This window comes from Piliocolobus tephrosceles, chromosome 6 (genome assembly GCF_002776525.5).
Source record: "Piliocolobus tephrosceles isolate RC106 chromosome 6, ASM277652v3, whole genome shotgun sequence".
NCBI lineage: Eukaryota > Metazoa > Chordata > Mammalia > Primates > Cercopithecidae > Piliocolobus > Piliocolobus tephrosceles.
Genome location: NC_045439.1, coordinates 98,612,011 through 98,637,599, shown reverse-complemented (window position 1 = coordinate 98,637,599; position 25,589 = coordinate 98,612,011). Strand labels below are relative to the sequence as shown.

The following is a 25,589-nucleotide window of genomic DNA, read 5'->3' as shown; positions in this document are numbered from 1 at the left end:
AGTCTGTACTCTGGGGTTGGGCCCAGGAATCAGCATTTTTGTGACGTATCCCCTGGAGGTTCAGGGGCATCTAGGATTTAGATCTCTGGATGGGTTGATCTCTTGGGACCTTTCTGCCGTGATTACTTCCTATGGATGTGTCCTATTTCGAGTGGCTTGACTGTGGGGTGGGAATGGGGAGTCCTGTGGCCAGCATTCCTCTGGCTTTAGGGACAGATCTTTTGGATGTTCCTGCTCTCACTGGGAAGAAGCTGGCTGCAGGCGTTTGTGGCCATGTGCAGGAAATGGCTGGCTTGAAAGCTGTGTGGGCTCCTGTGACTGCCCGGAAAGGGGCCTTTCTCTCATGAACATTTCCCAAGAACCGTCCAGGGTTGGACCTCTTCTCACCTCTGACCCATTTCATTCTCACCAACTCACACAGTGGACCTTGCTCTCACTATTTTTCAGATCCGAGACTTCCAAATTTAAGTGACTTGCTGGCATCACACAGCTACTGAGTGGCAGAGCCTGGATTTGAACTCCCATCTGTATCTGCAAGCCCATGGTGTTTTCTTTCCAGCAGGTCCCATTGGGGGCTGACCCACAGGTCTCTGTCTTGGTGGCCTTTGAGGTTTCGGTCATTCTTCTGAGTAGGAGAGGCTAGGATTTTTCTGTGGGCCATCACCCCTCTCCTTGCCTACAGTAGGACCCCTGCCATGGGACTCCCCAACCCCAAGAAATGCATGAGCGGTTGAAGCTTGGGGAGATTTTTCAGGGTTCCTACAAGTGGCTCAAAGCCATGGTGGTCATTGTCATCTCTGCTGCTGGCATTCTTTTTCATTTCTTTATTTCATTTATTTTATTTTATCTTATTATATTTTAGTCTGCTGATTATGTCTTCTTTTAAACCCAAGCTTATTAAATTGTAGTCTGATTTACTTGGGGATTTTCTCTGGGCATTTGAAGCTCTTCTCTCTTGGCAGTCGATAGCTGCGTTTTTGGCTGGGCTAGAAGAAGCAAGAGAGGAGGGGTGAGAGCATTTCTGGGTTTGGATGCAAGTTCCCCAGTGAGAGCTGTGTGACCTTGGGCAAGCCGTTTCGCAGACCTTTGTTTCACCATGTGTGCAGTGGGGATAATGCTGCCCATGTCAGAGGGGTGCAGAGAGCATGGGCTGAGATGATGTAATGCACTCAGTGCAGGGCCTGGCACTCAGAAGTGCTCAGTGCATGTTAGGCACCACCATCAAGATCCTTCTAGTCTCAGTTTTGACCTCCACCACCCCTGGAAGCCCGGACAAGTCACCCACTTCAGGAGTTTCAGTTCCCACCAGAATGTACTGTTTTGGAAATGGAAGTGCTGGTTCATAGCTGGGCTAGTAGAGGTTTGGGTTTAGTCAACTTCATCCAGGGATGACTGTTTCTTCCAGAACTTAGCTCAGTGTGAGGGAAGCAGGATCGGTTCTGTCTCCTAAGGTTTTGCTTGGTTCCATTGCTAATAGGCATTGAGGCCAGGAAGCCAGCTTTCTGCCCCAAGGGTCCAGCCCTGCACAGCAAGGGGCTCTGGGATGCCCCGTCTGTTGTGGCATTCCAGCTGCTGGCTGGGACTTCTCCTCTTGGCCCCCATCTGTGGGTTTCAGGGAGCTGTCAGTTTCCTAGCAGACAGCCCAGTTGTACCCAAACAGCCACACAGCTGGCTGCAGAGGATTAAACTTAATTTGCTGCAGGTCAAAGGGATTTCAGGCCTCTCCTGTCCTTTTTCATTGATTATTTTGCTTTGATATTGAAGGGGGAAGTTGGACTCTGCTAATGGGCTTCCCTCTCTGCCCAGGCGGGTGCCATCCTGCACATGTAGGTGCACCTCAGGCCCCCCACAGCCTTTCCTTCATGCGTGAAGATTGTTGTTTACATATTTCCCACCAGTCTGTGGCCAAGAGGTCATCTCCTGTCATCGCTGCTAGGGCTGTTGCTATAGCATCTGTCATCCAGGCTGTGTTGTGAGAGACCAGGTGGGTGATGCTGTGCCCTCTTATGCCCTCTTCAGTACAGACGGTCCTTGGCACTGGGATGGAGGAAGGCCTTGAAGGGGATACAGGCTGGGTTTACAAACAGGTGGATTTGGATGAGAATAGAGAATTCTTAGGGCAAGGGATCCCTGAGCACTCCAAAGCTCCATCTCTCACAGGGGTTAATGCGGCATCAGAACCTCCTGTGACAGGAGCAGATGCAGATGCAGGTGCTGATGCTGGTGGTGATGTCATTGAGCTTTCAGGCAGCTCAGGAAATGGTGCAGGGCACAGAAGCAACACAGTCACCTGTGCCTAGGGATAATGCCTCCCAAGATTCCCAGGCCCTGCAGTCAGACTGTGAGCCCGAGAGTGGCGCATGGGGCTCCAGCTGACAGCATGGTGGTTAAAACTCAGAATCATCACATCCCATGATTGAGAATTGAGTGCCTTCTGTGCGCCAGCCCTCAGCAAGCATTGTCTCGAATTCCCAGAACAGGGCTAGTTGATGAGTATTATTACCCCATTTTACAAGGAGGAAATGTAAGCTCAGAGAGCTCCAGTAAGCTGTGCTGGGTCACAGTAAGCGGTGCTGGGTCACAGAACTGGTAAGTGGCAGAGGCAAGGCTAAAATCCCAGGCTACGTGGCTCTATAGCCTGAGTCTTCACCAGCAACCCTGGCTGCATGGAGAAGTCCTGTTTATTTCTCTTTCGGAGGTTTTCTATGGAGGCTGCATAGAAATGTCCATCAGAGGCCTCAACATAGTGCTCTTGTTTATAGCAAAGGCAGATGCTCCCATTTCACAGATGGGAGAATCTGTGACTTGCCCCGGGACGTAGTCAGGCTAGACTAGAAATGGTTTCTTGAAGCACACTTGCATTCAACTCGGGGGAACAGATATTTTCTGGGCGCCCCCACAGTGGGTCTTTCGGGAGAGCTGAGATTCCTGTTGTCCAGGTGTTCTTCCAAGAAAGGAACCCCCAGAGGCGGCCTGGAGAATGGGGACAAGAGCCTTTAAAAATTATGCTAAAAATCACATAATAAAATTTACCATTCTCACCATTTTTAAGTGTACAGCTCAGCAATGTTAAGCACATCCACAATGTTGTGTAACTGGTCTCCCAAACTCTTTTCATCTTGCAAAACTGAAACTCTATGCCCATTAAACCACAACTCCTCATTCCCTCATTGCCCCTCCCCTGGCAACCACCACTTTCTGTCTCTAGAAATCTGGCTATTCTAGGTACCTCATATAAGCGGAATTGGACAGCGTTTGTATTTTTGTGACTGGCTTGTTTCATTTAGTATCATGTCCTCAAGGTTCATCTCTACCATAGAGTTTGTCAGAATTTTCTTCCTTTCTAAGGCTGGATAATAGTCCATGGTGTATATTTACCACATTTTGTTATCCGTTCATCTGCGATGGATAGACGGGTTTCTTTAACCCTCTGATTATTGTGAACAGGGCTGCTGTGAGCATGGGTATACGGTCATCTCTTTGAGACCTTTAATCTTTTGGGGCACTTACCCAGAAGTAGAGTTACATATGGTAATTGTTTGTTGAACTGGGGAACTGCCACACTGTTTTCCACAGTTTTTCCAACATTTTTACATTATCACCAGCAGTCTAATATCTGCATATCCTCACCGACTCTTGTTATTTTTTGTTTTTTGTAAGTGTCCACCCTACTGGTTATGAGGTGTTATCTCATGGTTTTGATTTGCATTTCCATAATGATTAGTGATGTTAAGTATCTCTTCATGTGCTTATTGGCCATAAGAGTCATTTTTTTTGAAGCGCTGTTAACTGCAAACTTCAAACCACTTAGTTCACCTCAATCCCTGGTACTTTGGGGTCACCACCAAATATAGTTCTTATCCTGATGGGATTTGCAGATTAAGACAAGTAGGGCCTGAGGCTATTCCACAGTCAACTACAGCAAGGAAGGGTGAGATCAGTTCCTCAAGAGAGGGGTGGATGGATAATAGGTTCGGGAGCTCTTGCCTTGGGAGGGGGACATGCATTTGTGATGACGCTGGGCTCCCCTAAGAGGGGTGATAACGATTCCCCAGGCAGTCACCATCACCATCTTGACCCACTACAGGGGATGTGCCTCATGAAGGCCTGTTCTAGGAAGGATGGCTGGGTGTCAGGAGGCAGTTCCAGCTGCTGCGCTTGGATCCAAAGACAGCTCTCCCACTCGCCATACCTGTGTGCCGTGCCCTTTGCCAAGAGGGATGGTCTCACTGCTAATTTGGGGTCATGCAGAACTGCCTCTCTGCCATGACCAGCATGTGGCTGGGCTGGTCAGCCCTGGGGAGAACTATCTGAGTACATTTTATTCTGTAGCTAAGTTTCCCTTCTTCTCAAGCTCCAGGCCCACAGGGGTGAGCTCTTTCTGAACCAGGACAAGTACCTAGGGCTGCTGTGTGGTTTTCCAATACTCAGCCCCAGGATGGCCAGGACGCTGAGCCTCTGGGGCAAGATATTCCATCTGATTTCGGGAGATGGAAGCGGCTGTCCCTCTGAGGTCAATGATCAATTGCTCCTGTCCTCCCTGCCCTGGTGAGGTACAACATAACAACTCACTCTCATCCCTTATTTAATCCTGGCTTAAATGGGAGCCCTATTAAGTGGGGGCACTATGATCCCCTAGCCGTGACCTTGGGCCAGGCACTGTGCTGGGTGCTTTATGAACATCTTTTTGTTCAAGTCTTATAACAACCTAATGAGGGTGAGAATTGCTTTCTCCAATTACAATGGGACAGTGTAGGATAGGGTTTACAAGCAGGGACCCTCTCAAATCAAGCTGCCTGGGTTCAAATCTCAGAACTGTTATTTTCCAGGGGGAACCTGGGGAGCCTAGATCCAGGGAAAGAACAGCACAGAGTTCTAAATCTTTGCATTCATGTTTACATTTTTCAATTTCATGTTCTTTGCATATGACACTTCCTGTGGTTCCATATTTTATAAGTATATATAGATGTTACCCTGCTACTGCTTTTGCCCAGTGTCAGTTCTCCCCCTCAAGAGAATGGTCTTGCAATTCTCTTACCAGAGGTGATCAATTTTGCATTTAATTTGCAGTTTGCCCCTCTTTATTATGCAATTGTGTTGCTAGCATTAGACACTCCATTTCCAGATCTCTCATTCTAGAATTCTTTGGGCCTCTTTCCCCAGCTTTCCTCCTGGCCTCAGCCTGACTCCGCTGAGTTGCCTGTTGATGCTCTTGATTTTGCTCTCAGTGGCTCCCTCCTGGCATCACAAGACATAGCATCTAGCACGGAACATTTCAGGGGAGCCATGGGGAGTACTGCATCAATGGAGGTGTAATGCTGGAATGAATATGTGCACACAGAGTGAATATCTGCACAAGGGAGAGAGTGATGAGGACCAGGTGGGGCTGTGGGGGGCTGTGTTTGCCCTGGAGCCGAGCATGCTGCTCGTGTCCATCCCGGGTGACAGCTGCTTTCCTTCTCCAGCCCCCATACGTGATGCTCCGTTTGAACTGGGATTTGTCAAGGAAGCCGTGAACAAACTGGGATGTTTTTCCTCTGATGAATTGCCATTGCCACATTTCAGAGTTACTTCCTGTGCCTAAATGCTAGATGGCAAACACACAGTGCTTATGATGTGCTAGACACACAAGGTAGGAGGTGAGGGAGCCCAGATACCTTTCTCTGACCAAGAAGGGCCATGGGCCTATGGGGGATTTGAGCAAATTACTGAATCTTCCTGGGGCTGTCAGATTCCTTATGTGGGAATAAACCGGGCATAGGAGTGGGGAGCAGGGGGAGGCCCAGAAAGTCATGAGTTCCCCATCACTTTGCTGAGCACCTGTCAGCTGCCAGCCACTGCTCTAGGCACTGGGGCATGAAGATGAGCCCTGCTGGCCCTGCACTTCAGGGGCTCACATCCTAGTGGAGGGGCAGATGTGTGCCCAGCCAGTTATGGGACAAAAATGGCAAATTCAGACAAAGCCGGCCTCATAGGGGAAAGTGTTCCAGAGAGGTTGCATCTTGCTTGGGAAATAGGAAGAGTGTTCACTTGGGGGCACATTTGTTTGTTCTTATTCTCTCTGTTTTTTTTTTTTTTTTCTGCTTTATTTTTTCCTGGCTTAAATGGTCCTAGCCCTAGTGACCTCCCCTTCAAGAAGCAGTACGGTCCGGTGGCTGTTCTGGGGTCAATAGTGTCTGCCTAAAGTTCATGTCTAGTCTGCAGCTCAGAATGTGGCTGTGTTGAAAATAGGGTCTTTGCAGATATAATTCCTTAAGATGAGGTTATATAGCATCAAGAGGGGCCCTACACCCAATGACTGGTGTTCTTATAAGAATTTGACATGTGGACCCAGCCACATGCAGAGGGAAGAAGGCCTTGTGAAGATGGAGTAGAGATTGGAGTGGTGCAGTTATGAGCCAAGGAGTGTTAAGGATTGATAGTAACCCCTGGAAACTAGGAAGAGGCAAGAGAGGATTCTCTCCTACAGCCATTCAAGGGAGCATGGCCCTGCTGACACCTTGATTTCTGATTTCCAGCCGCCAGGACTGTGAGTCAATAAATTTCTTTTGTTTTAAGCCACACAGTTTGTGATACTTTGTTATGGGAGCCCTGGGAAACTATACAGTAGCTAAGTGCATAGATCCTGTCTTATGGCCTCATTTCTTTTTTCTTTTTCTCTTTTTTTTTTTCTTTTTTGAGACAGAGTCTCATTTTGTCTCCCAGGTTGGAGTGCAGAGGCCTGATCGTGGCTTGCTGCAACCTCCACCTCCCAGGTTCAAGCAGTTATCCTGCCTCAGCCTCCTGAGTAGCTAGGACTACAGGCATGTGTCACCACGCCTGGCTAATTTTGTATTTTTAGTAGAGATGGGGTTTCGCCACGTTGGTCAGGCTGGTCTTGAACTCCTGACCTCAGGTGATCCACCCACCTCAGCCTCCCAAAGTGCTGGGATTACAGGCATGAGCCACTGCACTTGGCCACCTCATTTCAAATCTTGCTTAAGCTGTGTGACCTTAGATAAGTGACTTGACTCCTCATGCCTTGGTTTCTTCTCTGTAAAATGGTGATAGTATTAGCATTTACCTTGCAGGACTGTGTGAGGGCCGCAATAAGTTAATGAAGGCAGAGCACATAAAATAGTACCCAGCACATAGCAAGCACCGCATGTTTGCAATTGTTATTTGAAGTCCATCTACACTCCCACTTCTGAACCACAGAGCTCTCCTAGCACCCCTGAGTGAGGCCGAGCTGTCTTGTCTGTCTGTCTTTCTGGGCTCTAGTCTCCACTGTTCCTAGACAGGGGCTGTGGGCACACCCTCGCAGCATCTCAAGTGGACATGTGTGGGTAGCTTGTCCCCCTGTTCCTCTTTCATTGTCTTTGTCCCGCCTTTATTTTATTTGGGCTGCGAGGATAGAAGGTGGGAGAACACAGACACCTTTAAAAGTAGAGAGTTTCCTCCAGTGGAGGAGAGCTGTGAACCTAACAGCACGGGGGCTTTGAGCAAGTTACTCAATCTTGGTGGGCCTCTGTTTCCTCATGTGTGAAACGGGAATGATGGCTCACCCCAACATCAGAGGGCTGCCTAAGGATGACAGGAAGTGAGACCACGACTCCAGGGAGCAGCTGTCAAAAAATGTTCCATGCAAGAAAATCCACACCAGAAAGACATTTGTGCTAGTCTCTGTCAGGCATAGAAAGAAGCACATTTTACTACGGCTTAAACCTCAGACAGACAGAGCCATTCCACATGGGCTATTGGCGTCAGGTGCCCAGGTGATGGGACCCCACCACCCTGCAGTGTCTCAGCGTGGGCACTGGTGCAGTGACCAAGTTTCCTGGGGCTGTTTCTGACTCAGTATAGGGTGAGGATGGAGTTGGATTCCACTCAGTGCAGGGGCCCTGATGTTCCCCCTTCAGGCATGGATCTTCTTTGGATGTCTGATGGATTTTTGCTCTGCCAGTGGCAGCCACAGAGTGGGACATACTGCTGGCCATGGGGGCCTGGGATGTGTGTGTGTGATGCAGCAGCCAAAACAGCTTCCATGAAGCATCTACCAGGCTGGAGAGGTAGGAGGAGCTGGGAGAAAGGAGGGTCAGAGGTCCCCCAAGTGCAGGTCTCAGTTACAGTATTTTCGGGTAGAAATGAGGCCCATCAACAGAGAAGTGTTTTGTGAACATCCACAGCTAAATGGCAACTTTACCCTTTACACACCTTGCCTCATATCTAAGCTAAAGGCTATCACTTTGACCACCAGCATAAAATGTCTGCACTATGGGCACATGTTAAAGAATTCAGAGACATGCTGAAGAAATGAACTGTTAGAGACTTTTAATGGATGCTTCCACCATTGTTTCTTTGGGATTCCTCACATTTGATTCATGTAATAAATTGGGTATTCATAAAGCAATGTATCTGGGCTATATTTGCTTTATTCTACAAAATTGGGTTTATTGAATTACAGTTTAAATGTGTTCATGAGCCATATAGAGTTGATTAGAAAAGAAAAAACAAAACCACTCATTTGAAGAACATTTCTATCTCTTGTAGAAATATAAAGAACATGTTCTCTGCAATGTCACACACAATCTTTTATAGAAGGATCTATGCTACAGGTTCTTTTGTGGATGTAGTGTCAGGGAAAACATGTTTATCTCTACAGCTGACTTGCAGTGACTTGATTTGTTTCCCTTTTCACCTTAGCTGCAAGGAAACCTGTGGCCACATTCAGTGCCTGATTGTGACAATTAGTTCACCTTGGGCTCCTGTTAACACCTACTCCTTTGTTCCCTTTTAATAAGTCTATTTTGCTTACGTTCCTAGTTATGCTATTTTATATTATGTCTTCTCTCAAATCCTTTAAAAATGGGCAATTCTTCTGGGTATATACCCAAAAGAATGGAAAGTAGGTATTTCAACAAAAACATAAACATGAATGGCTGTAGTGGCACTATTTAAAATAGCCAAAAGGTGGAAACACTCCAAAATGTCCATCACCTGATGAATGAATAAACATGTGGTCTATCTCTATAACGGCCTATTATTCAGCCATAAAAAAGAGTGACATTTTGATACATGCTACAACATGGATGAACCTAACCTCAAAAACGTGTTAAGTGAAATAAGCCAGATACAAACACACGTGCATATTTTATGATTCCATTTATATGAAATGTCCAGAATTGGTAAATCCATAGTTGCCAGGGACTAGGGAAAGGGAAGAAAGGGGAGTGACTGCTTAATGATGTAGGATTTCTTTTTGGGGTGATGACAATGCTGCACTAAATAGAAGGGATGTTTGCATGACATTGTGAATGTATTAAATGCCACTAAATTACACATGTTAAGATGGCTAATTTTATGTTATGTAAATTTGTCCTCAATTAAAACAATAGTGCATTAGTTTTTTAATGAGTGGAGTACATAAATGCTACTTGAATGAAAATGGTGTGCTGGGGCTCTCAGTGGAACATCTCACTGCTCTGGGTCTCAGGCAGGGTGTCTCCCTTCCTGCTCACTGCTCTGTTTGTCTCTCCCAAAGCTGCCTTCCATCCAAGGTGGCGGCTGTCCCAGGAGCCCACTCTTTGGTGGAAGTTGAGGCAGAAGTTATGTTCTTTGGTTAGCTTTTGAGGACGAGCTTTCATGATCCATTTACAAATAAATCAGAAGAACTCAGTGATACTAGCTGTATGAGAGAAGGCTTCTGCTTTCTCTAAAGACTCGGTAAACTTAGAGGAATTTCTAAATAAAACCAGGGGCAAGTTGCTCCAGGTGTTAGCTCTCTCCTGCCTTGGGGAGGACCCAGCAGCGTCATCTTCAGAGGCACCACCCAGGAGAGTTGTTACTGCATCTGAGCTTTCCCTCTGGCCAGTTTGTTCAGTTCCAAACCATCGTGATGCAAAGGCAAGAAAGCAATTGAGGAATTGCAGAGTAACAACTGCTTGAGATACAGGGCATTCTGTAGCATTCCTTTATTTCTTTCAAAACCTGAGGCTAAGACTTTTTTGGGTTTCATTTTAAGAATTTCTTCCATCTTCAGAGTTTTGCAAGGAAGATAGATCAGGTCATTGCTCTCTGTTTTGGAATTAGGCTGCTCTTTGAATTGCTTCTCTCCTGGTGCTCCCAGCACAGTTAGAGGGGTCTGAGGCTGCCTCCCCTTGAGAGGCCCTCCCTATTTAAGAGAAACATCTCTTCTTAGGTGTGGGCTCCCTTCAATCCCTCTTTCTTAGCTTTTTCTTGGGGCAGTGCTTCATAAACACTTGTACATCTTTGCATACAGAGAAATTGATAATATTTATTTGTGTAACACCATGAGGACACTTAGAAGACAGTATTTACAGCTGGATGTGACCTGCCAGGTGGCCTCCCCAGATCCCCAGATCCAATGCAGGACTGCACTGGCTGGCAAGATAGAGTTTTGAAGGTAGGGGAGGGGATGCGGGCTATATTTAGCCTGCTTTTGCCAGAAGCCCAGAATGAGTCGGTCATTTACCTGTCAGTGCCCAGATCCATTCCCTACCCTTGAAGTCCTGACCCCTGGAAACAACATCTCCCAGGACCCTTTGCCAACTGGCTGGGGGCTGGGTTTGGCCAGTGGGTGAAACTGTTTGAATCTGTGGTCAGGAACAGAGAGGGCAAGCTCCCTGCCTCACTCTCTGGGTAATGGTCTTTGCATCTTTAGCAATGGCTGTGTTTCTTAGTATTCGCAGCTTCTTCTGGGCAGTCCCTGCTGTTCCTGGTTCCTGCCAAACAGCTCTGACCCTGGGCTTCACAGCACCACTTCCTCCTTTTATCCCTTCAGCCTGGGGTCTTCCTGCTATTGCTCATCTCTGGGTTTCCTTGTGCCTCCCTGTTTGGCTTTTCAGCAACTCCAAGATGTCACCTGTTTCCCCATTAAATTTCCTCTCTCAAGTATAGGATGTGAATTCCGTTTTCCTGACTGGTCTCTGACTGATAGGGCATCCTGGCCACTCCCATGTGGTCTTCCAGACAGCACCAGCTGATAAGAGAACACACATTGGATTAACCTGTTCTTTGTGCATACACCTTCCTTATCAACCCATGGTAGCAGTAGGCAGCTGCCTAGAATTTAGGACACCAGCTGCTGGCCAAACATCATCTCCCCATGACCAATAATGGGGAAGAACAGAGGTTTGGGGCAGCTGCTTCCCTTGTCTGTCTAGAAAACTCCTATGTATCCGTTAAGGCCCACATATCACTACCTCTTCGTCACTGTCTTCCTTTTCCTCTCATTTCCCCCATCTTGGATCAGTTTTTCCTTCATCTGTATTCTCAAACCAGTTTATGGAATTATGCCTAATAGTAGTTTTTCCATTATAATTACACATAGATTTATTTCCCTTATTAGTCTTCAAGTTCGCCACGGGCAGTACCTGGTCCCACTCAACTCTGTATGTCCAATGCCTCACTCAGGGCACAATGCTCGGCACATTGCAGGCAATGACATCGTTTTATTGAATTCATTGGCCCTCTAACCTGATTGCACACTAGGATCCCCCTAAGGAACCTTTAAAAAATACAAATGTTCAGGCTCTACTGCAGACCAATGAAATCACAATCTCTGAGGGTGGGCCCCAGGCATTGGCATTTTCGAAAGGTTCCCTAGGTGATTTTGATGTGCTGCCAGCATTGGGAACCATTGGTTTATTTGACTGCTTCAGCTTACCACTTGCTGTTTATTAATGAGTCCTGCCATCAAACCCAGCTCTTCCTGCAGTTTAACTCAACGTAGCAAATCACTATGAGTGCCTACTCTGTGGCCAGGTATTGTGCAGGCAGACTCTTGCTACTCAAAGTGTGTTCTATGGACTAGCAACCTCAGTCATCCTGGGAGCTTGTTAAAAATGCAGAATCTCAGACCCTGCCTCATTCTGACCTATGGGTCAGAATTTGCATTTTTACAACATGCCCAGGTGGTTTGCATGCACTTTATAGCCTGAAACACAATGACGTAGCATCGCGCAAATGTCAAATTGCTTTCTCGCTGTGAATCTCGTTTCCTTTGTGTCCACTCTATTTTGATTCCTTTTAGAGGGGTATCATTTTATATCCCTTTCTCCAGCTAAAATGGAGCATCCAAAGGGGCTGAGACCAAGCAGGAGTCAGATGAGATGAAGGATCCCCTTGAGTGTGGGAGGAATGTGGGAGGGAAGAAGTGGACTTTGAGAGATGGAAACCTTCCTGGGCACACAGAGTGCCAGTGTTTGGGAGACCTTGGGGATGGGCTGTTTGGAGGGGATGTCTCCTGTTTCTGACATTGCCACTTCCTTGGTTATGATCCAGGCGTGCTGGAGGGATGTCGTGGCCATAGTGACTGGAGGACTGCAGCAGATCCCATTGCAGGGAGTGGGGTGGCATCGAAGCAAACCAAGTAACCTTGCCTACCTCATGCCTTTGGGATCCATGCACCATAGGAAGTTTCTGCAGGCTGGCCTCTCAGGATCCACAAGCTTACCTGTTGTTCAACTTAAAATGGAATGTGATGACTCGTGTCCACAGGAGCAGTGGCTTTCAAAGGCAACCAGGAAAGGGCTGAGAATCTTTGCATATCTGATGGCATCTCTGCCATCTCCCGTGAGCTGAGCACACTTGGCCCTGGTCTGTTGAGGCTCTGTTTGAGGGTGATGCTGATGATAGCTCCAGGAAGCCAGGAGGGGCCTTGGCTTATCTGGGAAAAAAAGCCTTGTCTGAGGACGTGCTTCTTTTGCCTGTAGCAGAGGCCTCTGCCACGTACTGTGGCATGGTTGGTACTAAACCTTTGAGAGGACAAAGAAGAGGCAGGGTATCCTTCTCCAGAGAAGAAAGCTCTTGTCCCCCTAATACACTGCTTTGCCACCTGAGTCTCTGTGACTGGATGAGGCCACAGTGATAGCACATAACCACTTCAACAGGACAGCTGTGTGTATTTTATCTTGAACTCTTCAGATAGATTTAACAGAAGCTTTTGGAGGAATTGGGATTGTGTTTGAGAAACGACATAGTAAGGGTGTGTTTGGGCTGTGGGCAGGAAGTTGAAGGTGTGGGGGGGAAAGAGTCACATCTATGGGTAGCTCAGTTGTCCTTCCTGACTGCCTCAGCACTGAAGACAGTTCCACCACCTAGCTCTTGGGACAACTATCCCCACACAGTGTCATCCTGTAGGCAGGTGCCTGGGGACTCCCTGGAGGGAGATAATATAATAGTCCCAGCCATCACCTTCTTGTGAAACCAGCCTGTTAGGATCAAGCAACCTGACAAATACCGTTGAGTTCGTGGCCCGAGGGCTGGGGATACAGCCAGGAATAAAGCAGGCCCTGATGGACCCACAATGTCAGGGCAGAGCTAGATGCTAAGCCAGTGACTCTGAATTTCACTACAAGTGCTCTGAAGGAGGAAAACAAGGTTCTGGGTAACATAGACCTGGGGCGCTGACCAAGCCTGGACCTGGGGTTCCCTGAGGAAGCACATTTCCCCTGACACTTGAAGGAGTTGACCAGGTGCAATGGTGTGTCTGGGGACAGTCTCAGGGAGAAGCACAAGCAGACACTAACAAAAGCCCTGCGTGGGGCCGCTGATGCAGAGACAGATGGCTGTGGCTGCAGGGCTATGGGCAAGGTGGGAGCAGGGAAAGGAACTGTGAGCCATGAAAGACCCAGCCCTGCCCGCCTGGCCACTGTAAGGAGTGTGGGCTTCTCCTCAGAACCAGAACCCCTTGAGGTTTCTGGAGAGTTTTAAAAAGTGTCTTCCAAGGCATCTCTAGCTGCTGTGGGGAATGGATTGGAAAGTGGGGCTGAGCAGATCCCGGAAGGTGAGGTCGGCAGCTGTTGCAACTGGACCCCTCTTCATTAAGCTGTCCATTCACAAGGCACCCTCCAGGTCTGCAGGAGGGAGCATGAGGGATTCAGGGGATGCTTTTGTCCCCTGTACACACCTAGGGGCCGGTTCGACTACAGTAGGTAGGTCAGGGTTTTGGGAGACTCTGGTCAACCTGTGTGCCCTCCCATCCGCAAAGTCCTTAGGAGCCTTCCCTTGTAGTCAGACTCACCATTTTATTTATTCAAGGCCTGGAGAATGAACAGGGGCCAAACCGGGGTGAGAGGACTGACCCTGGAGTCACTGTTTGGGGGCTTAGGATAGCCCTTTTTCAGAAGAGGGGCTATGTGCAGCTTAGTTACATTTTGGTGCTCAGGAAATAGAGGGCTGTGACTGGCTGGCTTCCTGTATCCCTAGGATGATATACCAGAGCTCGTGTCTGTAGAAGTTCGTAGCCATCTAGGAAGAGATCTGTGGCAGATCACATAATAAGTGTGATTTCACATGAGCATCACTGCCATGCTGGGCTCTTGGACCTCCGTGGGACCTTGGGGAGATGCTTGCAGGAGAGTCCTCAAAGGCCTAGCTGGCAAGATGGGAGGGTCTGAGAGCTGAGGCACACATAGGCCAGTGTGGGCGGTGGACACATTCTGGCTTGCCATTGCCCCACGCTCTCTTGAACCAGGGAAGTCTGTCATCCCTTCTGTTTCTCACCGCACACGGGCACTAAGGCATCAAGGCTCCAGCTGAAATGCATCTTAAACCCTGAATCCAGATCCCTCGTCTTCCCACCATATACAGAACCATATGCTAAGCTTAGCAGCAGAGGGAGAAAACCACTTTTAATGCATGTCAATGTCAGCCCTGGATTGTTTTCTTCTTTCTCTCCAATTTCTCAGCACTTCTGAGAATGCTGATTTTCCTGGTAGGAAGGGCAGGACTGATGCAGGATATTGCCCAGACTGTAACAAGAATCTCAGAGATGCATCATCTTCCCCATCATATTCCTTTCCTTTTCCCTCGCCTCCTGTCAAAGTGGTTTGATCCAACTGAGTTTGATCCAATGGGAGAGGGGCTTGTACCTCACCACTCAGGTAGCCCTGCTCTGCTGAGAGTTGACACCTGATGAATGTGCCTGAGCCAGAGACTGTGCCCAGCAGGTGACACGCCCCCAGTGAATATTTGTCCAGTGACTGCAGCCTTGCTTCCCTTCACCAGCAGCTCTGGATGTGTGGAATGAGAGTCTGTGGCTTGGGCGGGCTCCCATTCCCACACTTCTATGTAATTGATTAGTTCATTCAGAAAGAATTTTTAGCACCTCCTAGGGTGCAAGCAGGGTGCAAAGGAAAGGGCCTTTCTGAGGGGAGAAAAGATACATCTGCAAAAACTCTGATGCCAAAACAGACTGTGATAAGGCTTGAAGGAGACCCTGGCCAAGGATCAGGACATCAAGGGTAGAGTTTGTAGAGTGAGTAGCATTAGAAATGACTGATTGTAGGAATAGAAGTGATCAAAATTTGGCTTCCCTACATTTCTATAATGTGTTATAGTTTATTGTGGTTTTTGTTATAGACAATGACTTGTTGAATCATCTCAAGAACTGTGTGAAATAGGCAAGACTTTTTTTTTTTTTTCAAGTTAGAAGATAATAGGGGAGAGGGCATGCCAGAAGGAGGAGAAATCCAAAGACTGGCGAGACCAGGTTCCTGAAAGGCGATAGATTGTTGGGATTAAGAGCAACTGCTGCAGAATCCAATGGAGGAGAGTTTGTATCTGGACTTCACTTTAAAAACTTACCTTTGCTTAACTAACGCAGGAACAGAAAAACCAAACACCAGATGTTCTCACTCATAAGTGGGAGGTGAACAATAAGAACACATGGACACAGGGAGGGGAACATCACACACCGGGGTTTGTTGGGGGGTGGGAGGCAAGGGGAGGGAGAGCATTAGGACAAATACCTAATGCATGTGGGGCTTAAAACATAGATGATGGATTGATAGGTGCAGCAAATCATCATGGCATATGTATACCTGTGTAACAAACCTGCACATTCTGCACATGTATCCCAGAACTTAAAGTAAAATTTAAAAAATTACCTTTCCTTTTTTTTAAAAAAATATTTTTATTGATACATAAGAGATGTACATATTTTGGTGTACATGTGATAATCTAATACATTCATATAATGTGTAAAGATCAAATCAGGGTTATTGGGATAGCCATCACCTTAAATATTTATCTTTTCTTTATTCTAGGAACATTTGAATTACTTTATTCTAGCTATTTGGTAATGTAGAGTAGATTAATGTTAACTATAGTCACCCTACCAATCTATTAAACATTAGATCTTATTTCTTCCATCTAACTGTATATCCATACCCATTAATCAACCTCTTTTAGCTGTGTGAGGTTTGAGAAGGTCACTCAACCTCTTGGTGACTTGGTGCCTTTCGTTATAAACAAGAATGATAAAACCTGTTCATTATGGTGGTTATGGGATTGAAATGAGATTAGGGGGGTAAATGCAGAGTCTGACATGCAGTAAAAGCACAAACAGTGCAACTCTTTATTCTTTTAAGTGGATTATTGGGGTCTGAGTCATGTGGTAGGAGACAGAACTGGAAAGACATACATGGGTTCCCATGTGTAGCAGCTGGTAGACAAAAAGGTGTCTTAGTTTGGGAACCCCTAGAAGCCGACCCTGAGAGAAATATTCAAGGGCAAGTAATTTATTTGGGAAGTAATCTCAGGACTTCTAGGTCAGGGAATGGGGACCTGAGATGGGAAGCCAGGAAGAGTGTTTACCGAGCTAGCAATCACTGTGGGAAACTGGATCTGGGATATTTGTCCACCATCATCTCTAGGAGGGCTGCTCTTGGGGTATTAAGCCCTGCAGACACTTGGCCCACCCCAGAGAAGGCTCTCAGGAAGAGAGAAGCAGGTGCTGGCCGCTGGGAGCCAGCTAGCATCAGAAAGTGGGAAGGTCTGAGGGATATCAGTGGGACACACATAGTGTTTGCTGGACAAGCTTTGCAGTGTCTCATCCAGCCCCTGCCCAACCAGATTCTCCTGCTAGCCAGGGGCATTTTATTTCCTAGGGAATCAGCAGTGCTAGTTTTCCTTCTTTACCTTGTGGTCTTAGGTCTTGTTAGCTCTCGGATCTCACCTTTGTGGGAAATAAGACTCATGGGTCACACTCAGCCTTTGGACACGCAGGTGTCGATGCTCTCCTTGGGAACGTCCTTCTCTCCAGGACAGCACTTTACGCAACTGACAAATCATGGTGAGGAGATGGGCTGGACTGGAAACTTGCAGGCAGCCCCTGAGGAATCCTAGGACAGGGACAGATCTGGGGCCCAACTGGTCACACCCTGAAGATGAACATGAATGGGTCGCTTAGTCAAAAGGGCATCTGTATCCCTATAACTCCCCCAAATGACTGTCCAGAGCACACAGCTGAGCACGGGACAGCTTTCGGAAACACTGACTCACTTTTTGGGTTCTTTGAGGTTTCTGCTTTAGAGAATGGGGCATTCTGCCTGTTGCTGCCAACTATGACTTCACACTGCACAGAGCTATTGGCTGGAAGAGGAACCCTGTCTCCCAAATGCGAAGATGAATGATTGAAAGGAAAGGCCAGGAGAGAAAGTCAATGAAGTGGAGGAGATGTCGAACGGAAGTGAAGTTGGAAGAGCCCGAGCAAGGCTGCTGAGATACAGGCTGGTGGAGAAAAAAGCCCCTCATACCTCCCCACTTAGGCTTGGATTAGCCAAGAGAAGACCTGGAAGGCAAGAAACGAAGACCAGCAGAAGGTTTTGGCCAGCAGTAGTCACCTGGAGAGTTTGGGGATCCTAATCTGTGGAACCCTGACCTTCTTCAGAGGCAAATAGATGTTCACATTTAGGCCTTGATACAGTCTGTTTTTTGGAATCCAGACCTGTTGGAAGGGCACCATCTTTGACAAAGAAATAAGGGAAGAAATAGAAGAGAGAGTGACTTGGGACATTATTCAAATGTATTTTATAAAGCTGCTGTAAGTAAGAAGAGCTCTGTATGTCCTATGCAAGCGTTTATTCCAGGGACATGAAAAGAACCCTTTATGAGCAGACCCAGCAGACAGGGGATCCTTGGGAAACAGGCAGTTTCCATTAAGAAAAAGCCCAACATCATGGTGTCTGAAGTATTGGGACCCCAAGATACCTGCAGGCAGAGCTAGCACCTCACAGGTTTAAGTACAGAGACCAGCGGAGATTCAACCTTCTCTGCCTGGAAGGAATGGCCTTTGTGTCCAGATGATGTGAATTGGGAGTGTTTTCCTCAGGGGTCATTTGCACCTTAACCTTTCTGCACTCCTGTAGCATGTACGAGGTGTGCAGGAAGAGAGGGTTTGTTGTCACACAGGTTCCTTGAGAGTCTGAACTGAAGACTACTGTGAAGTTTGTTACCGTCATAGAATTCAGATGCAAGTCTTGTGCTGGCCTAGGTTTTGAATTCTTGAATTGCACGTGATATGGTGGCTTCACACACCCTTAGAGCCCAGGGACAAGGCCCATGAGACCCATGGGTGGTAGGTGTCTGCACACTCATAAATGCAGCTTTTAGTCATTTTGAATTTCCAGTGGCATGCTGGTAAGGAAAAGGAAGAAAACTATCAATAGATGGGCTCAGGTCAAAGGGAAATTGGCCAGCTGCTGAGCTGGTCCCCAGAGTCTAGCCAGCACTCCCATTCCAACATATCATGGTGGGTAAGATATCAGGGCTTGAGTCTGTTTGGGACTGGTCTGGCTGACCGTGGCGCTTAGTGTGGTGAATCTGGGAAGCACTCCTGTTGTTAACCAAAAATTAATAATGCTGTGATTCCAACGGGGCAGACAGGGATCTACATGGTTTGAGATTGGTCCATTAGCCATTAGCAACATGCGATGAGAAAGTGTGAGCAGGACTTGAGTCCATCTGCCAGGAAAAAGAAAGATGATGGTGTGCTCACTGCATTGTTAGAGCCTAGCTGAGCAGCTGGGATTTGGGCAGGGCTCCTGTCTCAGCTTTTCAGCATCTCATTGAAGTGGCAATCAGAGCCTGTGATAGAGACCCTGTCATATTGCTAGGGTGCTTCCAGAAGGCTTGGAGGGAGGGCTGCAGCTTGGTGGTTGCATTAGTCTGTTCTCCCGCTGCTATAAAGAACTGCCCAATACTGGGTAATTTATAAAGGAAAGAGGTTTAATTGACTCAGAGTTCCACATGGCCGGGGAGGCTTCAGGAAACTTACAATCCTGGCAGAAGGGGAAGAAAAACATCCTTCTTCACATGTTGGCAGGAAGATGAAGTGCTGAGCAAAGGGGGAAGAGCCCCTTATAAAACCATCAGATCCTGTGAGAACCCACCCATTATCACGAGAACAACATGAGGGTAACTGCCCATGATTCAATTACCTCCTTCAGGGTCCCTTCCATGACACGTGGGGATTATGGGAACTACAACTCAAGATGAGATTTGGGTGGGGACACAGCCAAACCATGTCAGTGGTGTAGGAGGGGAAATCTCTCTAGGAACACCAGATACCAGGCAGAGGGAGCTGGCACATAGTAGGTACTTTATAAATAAATGAAGTGGAGTTCCAGGCCATACCTGCTGTTGGGATTAGGCCTGGATAGACCAGCCTCAGCTAGGCTTGTGAGAAGCTGAACCCAGTGAGTACAGATGGGCTCTAGGTTGGCAGCCAGGCTGGGCAGGTGGGGACTGATGAATGGCTTCTGGCCATCGAGTCCTTCTTTGTGGTGAATGCAGGGGGACATGAGTGAGCTCTATAGCCAGAGGCTCAGAGCCTGGGCTCAATCATGCTGCCAATTTATTCACGGTCACCCACTATCCAGATAGCCATGGGCTGCGCTTCTTCCTTGTGCATAGTGTGATAAGAGAGCTGATTGGGGTTGGACCTGAGAATCCTGGAGTGTTCTGGCTCTGACTCCCCCTCCCACCTGTAGTTTTTTCCTCTTTACTTACTGGGCACCAGCACCACTTCCTTTCTTGGAAGTGGTGGCCCAGGCTATCCTGCTGAACTCCATTTCAGGAGCCAGCTGTGGGGTTCTACATTCCCAAGCCCCTAGGATCTTTGAGTAAACCCTGCTGCTACTGACCTAGAGAGGTAGAATGCTTGCAGGGGTGAGGGCCAAAGACTGGGTCTCCCCAGACACTTTCCCCAGGTGCCGGAGTTGAGGGCACAGACACCCCTTTCAGCTTGAGGTTTCCACTCTGTGCAGCGCAGAAAGTCAGTCCCAGGAGATGTGCTCCACCAGGCTCCCTAGAAGAGGGGCAGTTAGAGTCTTTGTTGCATTCCCCCATCCTGCCCCACCATGGGGCTCCTGGGATGGTGCCTCGGGCCTCCCTTCACTAATTTGGATAATTCCTTTCAGGATATTAAATGCTCTTGCCCAAGGGTGAAGCTGACAGCTCTGGGAAGGAGAACTCCTGCTGCATCTTCCCAGATCCACCACACTAAGCGCCACGGTCAGCCAGACCAGTCCCAAACAGACTCAAGCCCTGATATCTTTCTTACCCACCATGATATGTTGGAATGCCACATTTACCAGGGCTTTTTAGGAGCCAGGAGCCCCATTTGGTGCCAGGGATGCTGTGATAAAAGACATAGTCCCTGCCCCAAGGAGTCTTGTGGAGGAGATAGGCATGTCGAAGAGTACAGGACGATGTCATGAGTGTCCTGGGAGAGGCGCAGGCTCTGTTTGGAGTGGACTCTCACCAGCTTACATCAGTTAAAGCCTGGAAGTTGTGAAAGTAGTGAGCTACTTCCATAGTAAAGGGTAAATATTTGCTCCCTGAGCTCCCCAGGTGATGATGCCCAATATTCCAGTCAACCAGCCATTCCAGCCTGATACCTCCTTGACCCCACCCCACCCCATCCCTGGATCCAGGAACTAAGGATCAGTGCCTGGCTTAGGAGATGACGTCCATTTGGTCCTGAGTTTGTGCTCTATGAAGTGTTATTGTCTCAAATATCAGCCCTAGTTCCATGATGGACAGCACAGCAGAGGAATTTGTGACTGAGAAACAGGGGGCCAAGGAAGGCTCTCCAAAGGCGAAGACATCTGGCTGAGTTGTGCAGGATGAGACTCTGAGAACTGTGTGTCAGTCAGCGTCTTTCCTCAGCTCTCTGTTTTGTGCTTCTTGGGCCCTTAGCATTGGGCCTCAGCCCTGTCCTTGGCTACTTAGATAGCTCTTCTCCACTGCAGGTTGGAGTCCACCTGGTCTCAGCTTCAAGGAGAAGCTTCTAGGAATTCCTGCGAGGTCTGAACACTCACTGAGCGCAGAACTGAGCATGGGGCACAAGGAGGGTGAGCAAGATAAATAGAATGCAGCAGACTTTGTTGTCAAGGAATTTATGCTCTCACAAGGGAAGCCGGGCAGATAATGCCTAGACACACAGGTGACAGGATTACATACATACATTAGCAGCCACCTAGAAAAATTTCCCAGTAATGAGACGGTGAGGCTGGGATCACTGAGTGACTGTGACTAGGTGGCGATGGTTTGTTAAAAGCTTAGTGGAGAGGAAGATGTGGCACGTCGGAACCCCAGAAGGAGACATTCAGCTCCACCGACATTCTGAGTAGCCAGGGTTGGGCAGGGAGAGGCACCATGGCTCAGAGAATGTTGGAGGGAACCAGATCTGGGAAGCCAGGGCTTTGTTTGGCTGACTTGCAAAGTGCAGGCTGGGTTACAAGCGGAGGAGGAAGCGGTGGGTAAGGATGGGAAGGGGGTGGCTGAGAAGAGTCTCACACTACATGCCTGTCACAGCCTCAGCCCCTGCAGCTGCAAGTAGGGTTACCCTCCCTGCCATGGTGGCCCCAGATCCTGACCTCAATTCCTGCACAACCCAAGGATTGCTTTTCTTCTTGGAGAGGAAAATAAACATTCTTTGAGCCCTAGCATATTTCAGAGGGAATGTGCTTGGGCTTTTTACAAACACTATTTTAGTTCATTGTTATGATGCCTCCATGAGGTCAACATCATTATCTCTATTTTACAGATGAGGAAACTGAGGCCATGGGAGGTCACCTAGCTTGTCAGTGACAGGCTGGAAAGTGAAACCCAGTGCTGACCCCAAAGCTGTTGTTTTTTCATTATACCAAACCGTTTCCAAAAATAGTACAGGGAAGAACCAGAGGGGAGAAGGCATGATGATGCCTCGCAGGTAGACTTCTCTGTGGAAGTGAGCACACCTCCCTGGAGTAGCTTGATGTTTTATTTTCTTTGAGAGAAAGATGAGAACACATGGGGACAAGAAGAATGAGAGATACAAAAGCCATTTACACAGGTCCCATTAGCAATCCCCTTTCTTCTCAGCTTCCAACTGGATTCAAGCCCCAGGAAAGCATCTCAGTAGTGTAATGGTTTGGACATGGGAAACAGAGAAAAAGTTGCTTCCATCCTCAAAGGGTCTATAGCTCTGTTTATAGTCCCTTCTCCTCAGTTTCGGATTTTCTGCAGGCTTAAGGCTTCCTAATAGAAGTTTGCTTTGGTGTGAGGTGTTTGATAGCCATTGGGATGTCTTGGGCCTATAGGGGACAGGATCGATGTCATCTTTGAAAACAAATGGAGCCTAGAACAGGTTAGCACTCAGAGGCTGAAAGCTGAAAGGGTTGCTAAGAGGTCCTCATATCCTTCTGGGCATGAGGCTGTCTAAGATAGAAACTGTAGAAATAAAAAGACAAGAGAAGTTACTTGCAATATCAGGAAGAAGGGACTGATGGGACTTGAATCTGAGAAAGAAAAGATGTCACAGAGCCTTTTGAGTAGATGTGGTCAATGGATGGTACTTTCATGGTCCTTCCATGTACTGTGCCCAGGGCAGACATCACTAATCGATCACAGGGGTTATTATTATTATTATTTTTGTCCTGCTCAACCACAGACCTCTTCTAATCACAGCACTCTGTGTTAGCTCTTGCCAACCCACTGGTATTGTACATAAGTTAAAATTGACTCATCATCTCTGCTGTCATGTTTCAAGTCAGGAGCACTCAGTAAAGGTAGTTTGGGAAAGTTCAGGTGGTAAGAGTGAGCCATTCTGTCCATATTTACTCTTAAGAGTTGAGGGGAATGTGTATTGTGATAACAAGAACTTCAGGACAGGGGAGAGGTTAGGCATCAAGGGTAGAGCTGTAGAACTGGAATCAATCTCTAATTAGGCAGCAGTTGAAGTCATGTGAATGGAGAGAGAGGGTGAGTATATGAGGAAAAGAACAGACGGTTTATTGCTGGAGGAAAGGAAATGGGTGGCAATGCTGAAGCAAGGGAGGGAAAAGCGAACAGGAGAGAAGCCTGCATTTCCTTCACTTGGGTGAGGAAGGCTACCACTCCAGCTCCTTAAATGGAGCCCTCTGGAATCTTCAGAAATTCCAGAGCTGGTTGCCTTACAAAATACAAAGGTGAATATCATTTCCTTCCTTTCAGGCTGCAGATGTAAGTCGGTGTTCCTCCCAGTGCTCAGGTCTTACAGGAGCTGGCCCCAGGGCCTGCCTTCCTCCTGCAGCCCCTGCTCCACATTCTTCTGCAGCCCCCATTCCAGCCTACCCTTCCTTCTTCATCCTGTGATTTCTCTCTTCTTCTCTGTGGCCCGATTGCATCCCAGCTTGCTGTGCACGAAAGAGAGGGCTGGCCACCACAAATGTGATCTTGTCTTTCTGATGCTTACCTTGACTAATCACACTGACACCCTCAGGTTCCGCGATAATTATTCCTGCAAAGTCAAGGACTCCCTTTCCTCCTAGTGACCTGAACTTATCCTCTAACAATGAAAATGCCCCAAGCTTTGGAGTGACTTTTCTGCATTAACTCTGAGGCAGAGTTGCAGTGAGAAAATCTACCCTTTTAATAGGCGAAAATATTGCCCTCATAAGTCTTTATGCAATGCACTTGAGCTTAATGCTCACTTACCAATTCGCCTTTATAACTTCCATATTGAGTGAATTAAGTCCTCCATGCGGGTAGTTATTAAAGAAGTGATAAGTGCTTTATAATTCAGTAAAGGGTGGCCTGGCCATTTCATATTTTCCTAAGGAAATTGGCCACCCGAAGGGCAACACTCTCAGAACCCCTGGGGCCGGCTGATTTTAGGCACAGAGCTCGCACTATTGGATTACTTTCAAGCCAGCTGCTCAGGCCTGGACAAAACTCCTTCTCGCTCAGACTTTTTCCCCCAAGACCCATTGGGGAGTAAGGGTCAAAATCAATGTCTGTCTCCCTGCCTGAGGCTGTTTTTACTCTTGATCAAAGGCCTCCATTTTCTCCCCTGGTTCAAAGCTGAGATGTCTAGTAAGGATCAGAGGTTTTGTAATCAACATGATTTGATTCTCATCTGTAGACAGGAGGAGACTTTCTCTAAGGGGCTACAAGGGTTCCAACCTTCTGACCCCAATCCCATGGGCACAGCTTGCTCCTTTATACTTTAGACTCTTCAAGTGGTTGGAAAAAGTGCTGTCCCCATCAAGACCTTGGTAACCACAGATTTTTCATGACTTGTTGCGAGGTCACAGGGTTCTGAGGAGGGACACTCATTTATTAATTTGTTTATTTAAAATTTCTACTATGTACCAGGAACTTGGATGAGTGTTGCAGATACAATAGTGAATAAGAGAGGTTGCCTGCCTTCAGGGAACCTGCATTGCATTAGGAGAGAGACACAAGGGTCTTTGTGAACAAGTGAACACATAGGTGACATAATCAGAGGTTTTGACAAGTAATAATAAAGGAGTTATCTGGAGCATCATTTCTCAACCTTATTGCTACTGATATTTTGAAATGGATAATTCTCTTTTGGGGATGGGGCTGTGTCTTGTGCATTGTAGGAGATTAATAACATCTCTAGCCTCACCCCGCTAGACACCAGTGGCACTGCCCCAATACTGACAATCAAAACTGATGTCTTCAGACAATCCAAGCCTGGAGGGCACAATCCACCCCTGACTTGAGCATGAGCACTACTGATCTAGAGGAAGGTTCAGAGAATGACCCTAGCTAGGCTGGTCAGGGAAGGCTTCTCTGAAGAAGTGACATTTCAAAAGAATCCTGAAGCTGGCATCTTGGCCGAGGGACAAATAAATGCAAAGGTCCTGAGAGGAGACCAGTGAGGCTGAAGTCAAGTGAATAAATAGGGAGGGAGGTTTGAGCTGAGGAGAGAATGGCAAACGTTACATCAGGAAGGATCCTGCTGGTCATGATGGAGTCTGAATTTTCTCCCGAGTGCAAGCGCATGAGAAGCCACTAGAGGTTTTTTGTTTGGTTTGGTGGAATGCGTGATTAAATTTATATTCCAACTAATTCACTGGGGTTTCTTTGTGGAGGACAGATTTTAAGTGGGCCGCAGTGGAAACAGTAGTCATGTTTTGGAGCAAGGGTCTTTGTGAAAGGTGATGGTGGCCTGGACCCAGGTGATAATAGTGGATGTGGCAAGAAGTAGATAGAGTTGAAGGGTAGAATCAATGACAGGGTTTGGCTGGGACAACTCCATGATACCAGTACCATTTATTGATATGGACACAGCTCACTGGGAGGAAAGCAGGGGCTGGTATTGGGTCTGCTAAGATGTCAGCTAAACATCTGGAGCTCAGGGAAAGTTCTGCTGGAGATGCACATTTGAGTGCTATCAGCACAAGGATGGTGCTCAGAGCAGAGCACTTGGGGAGATTACCTTGGCTCATGAGAGTGGAAGTGAGTAGAGGAGCCCTAGGCTCCCTGGGAGACTCCAATATTTAAGGATCAGGCAAAGAATACAACATCAG

The 25,589-nt window shown here is 47.5% G+C and overlaps 1 protein-coding gene across 11 annotated transcripts in view; it reads left to right on the top strand.

The window, feature by feature from the left end:
* The window catches only part of NTRK3 (neurotrophic receptor tyrosine kinase 3), a 390,942-nt gene that overhangs the window by 35,774 nt on the left and 329,579 nt on the right, over positions 1 to 25,589 (top strand). The window contains exon 1 of one of the 11 annotated variants that reach the window (XM_026448343.1): positions 13,782 to 13,934. The exons of the other annotated variants lie outside the window; for them this stretch is intronic. The gene's annotated coding sequence lies outside the window, so the exon portion shown is untranslated. Of the gene's footprint in view, positions 1 to 13,781; positions 13,935 to 25,589 lie in introns of those variants that run through there. 11 annotated transcript variants of the gene reach the window in all.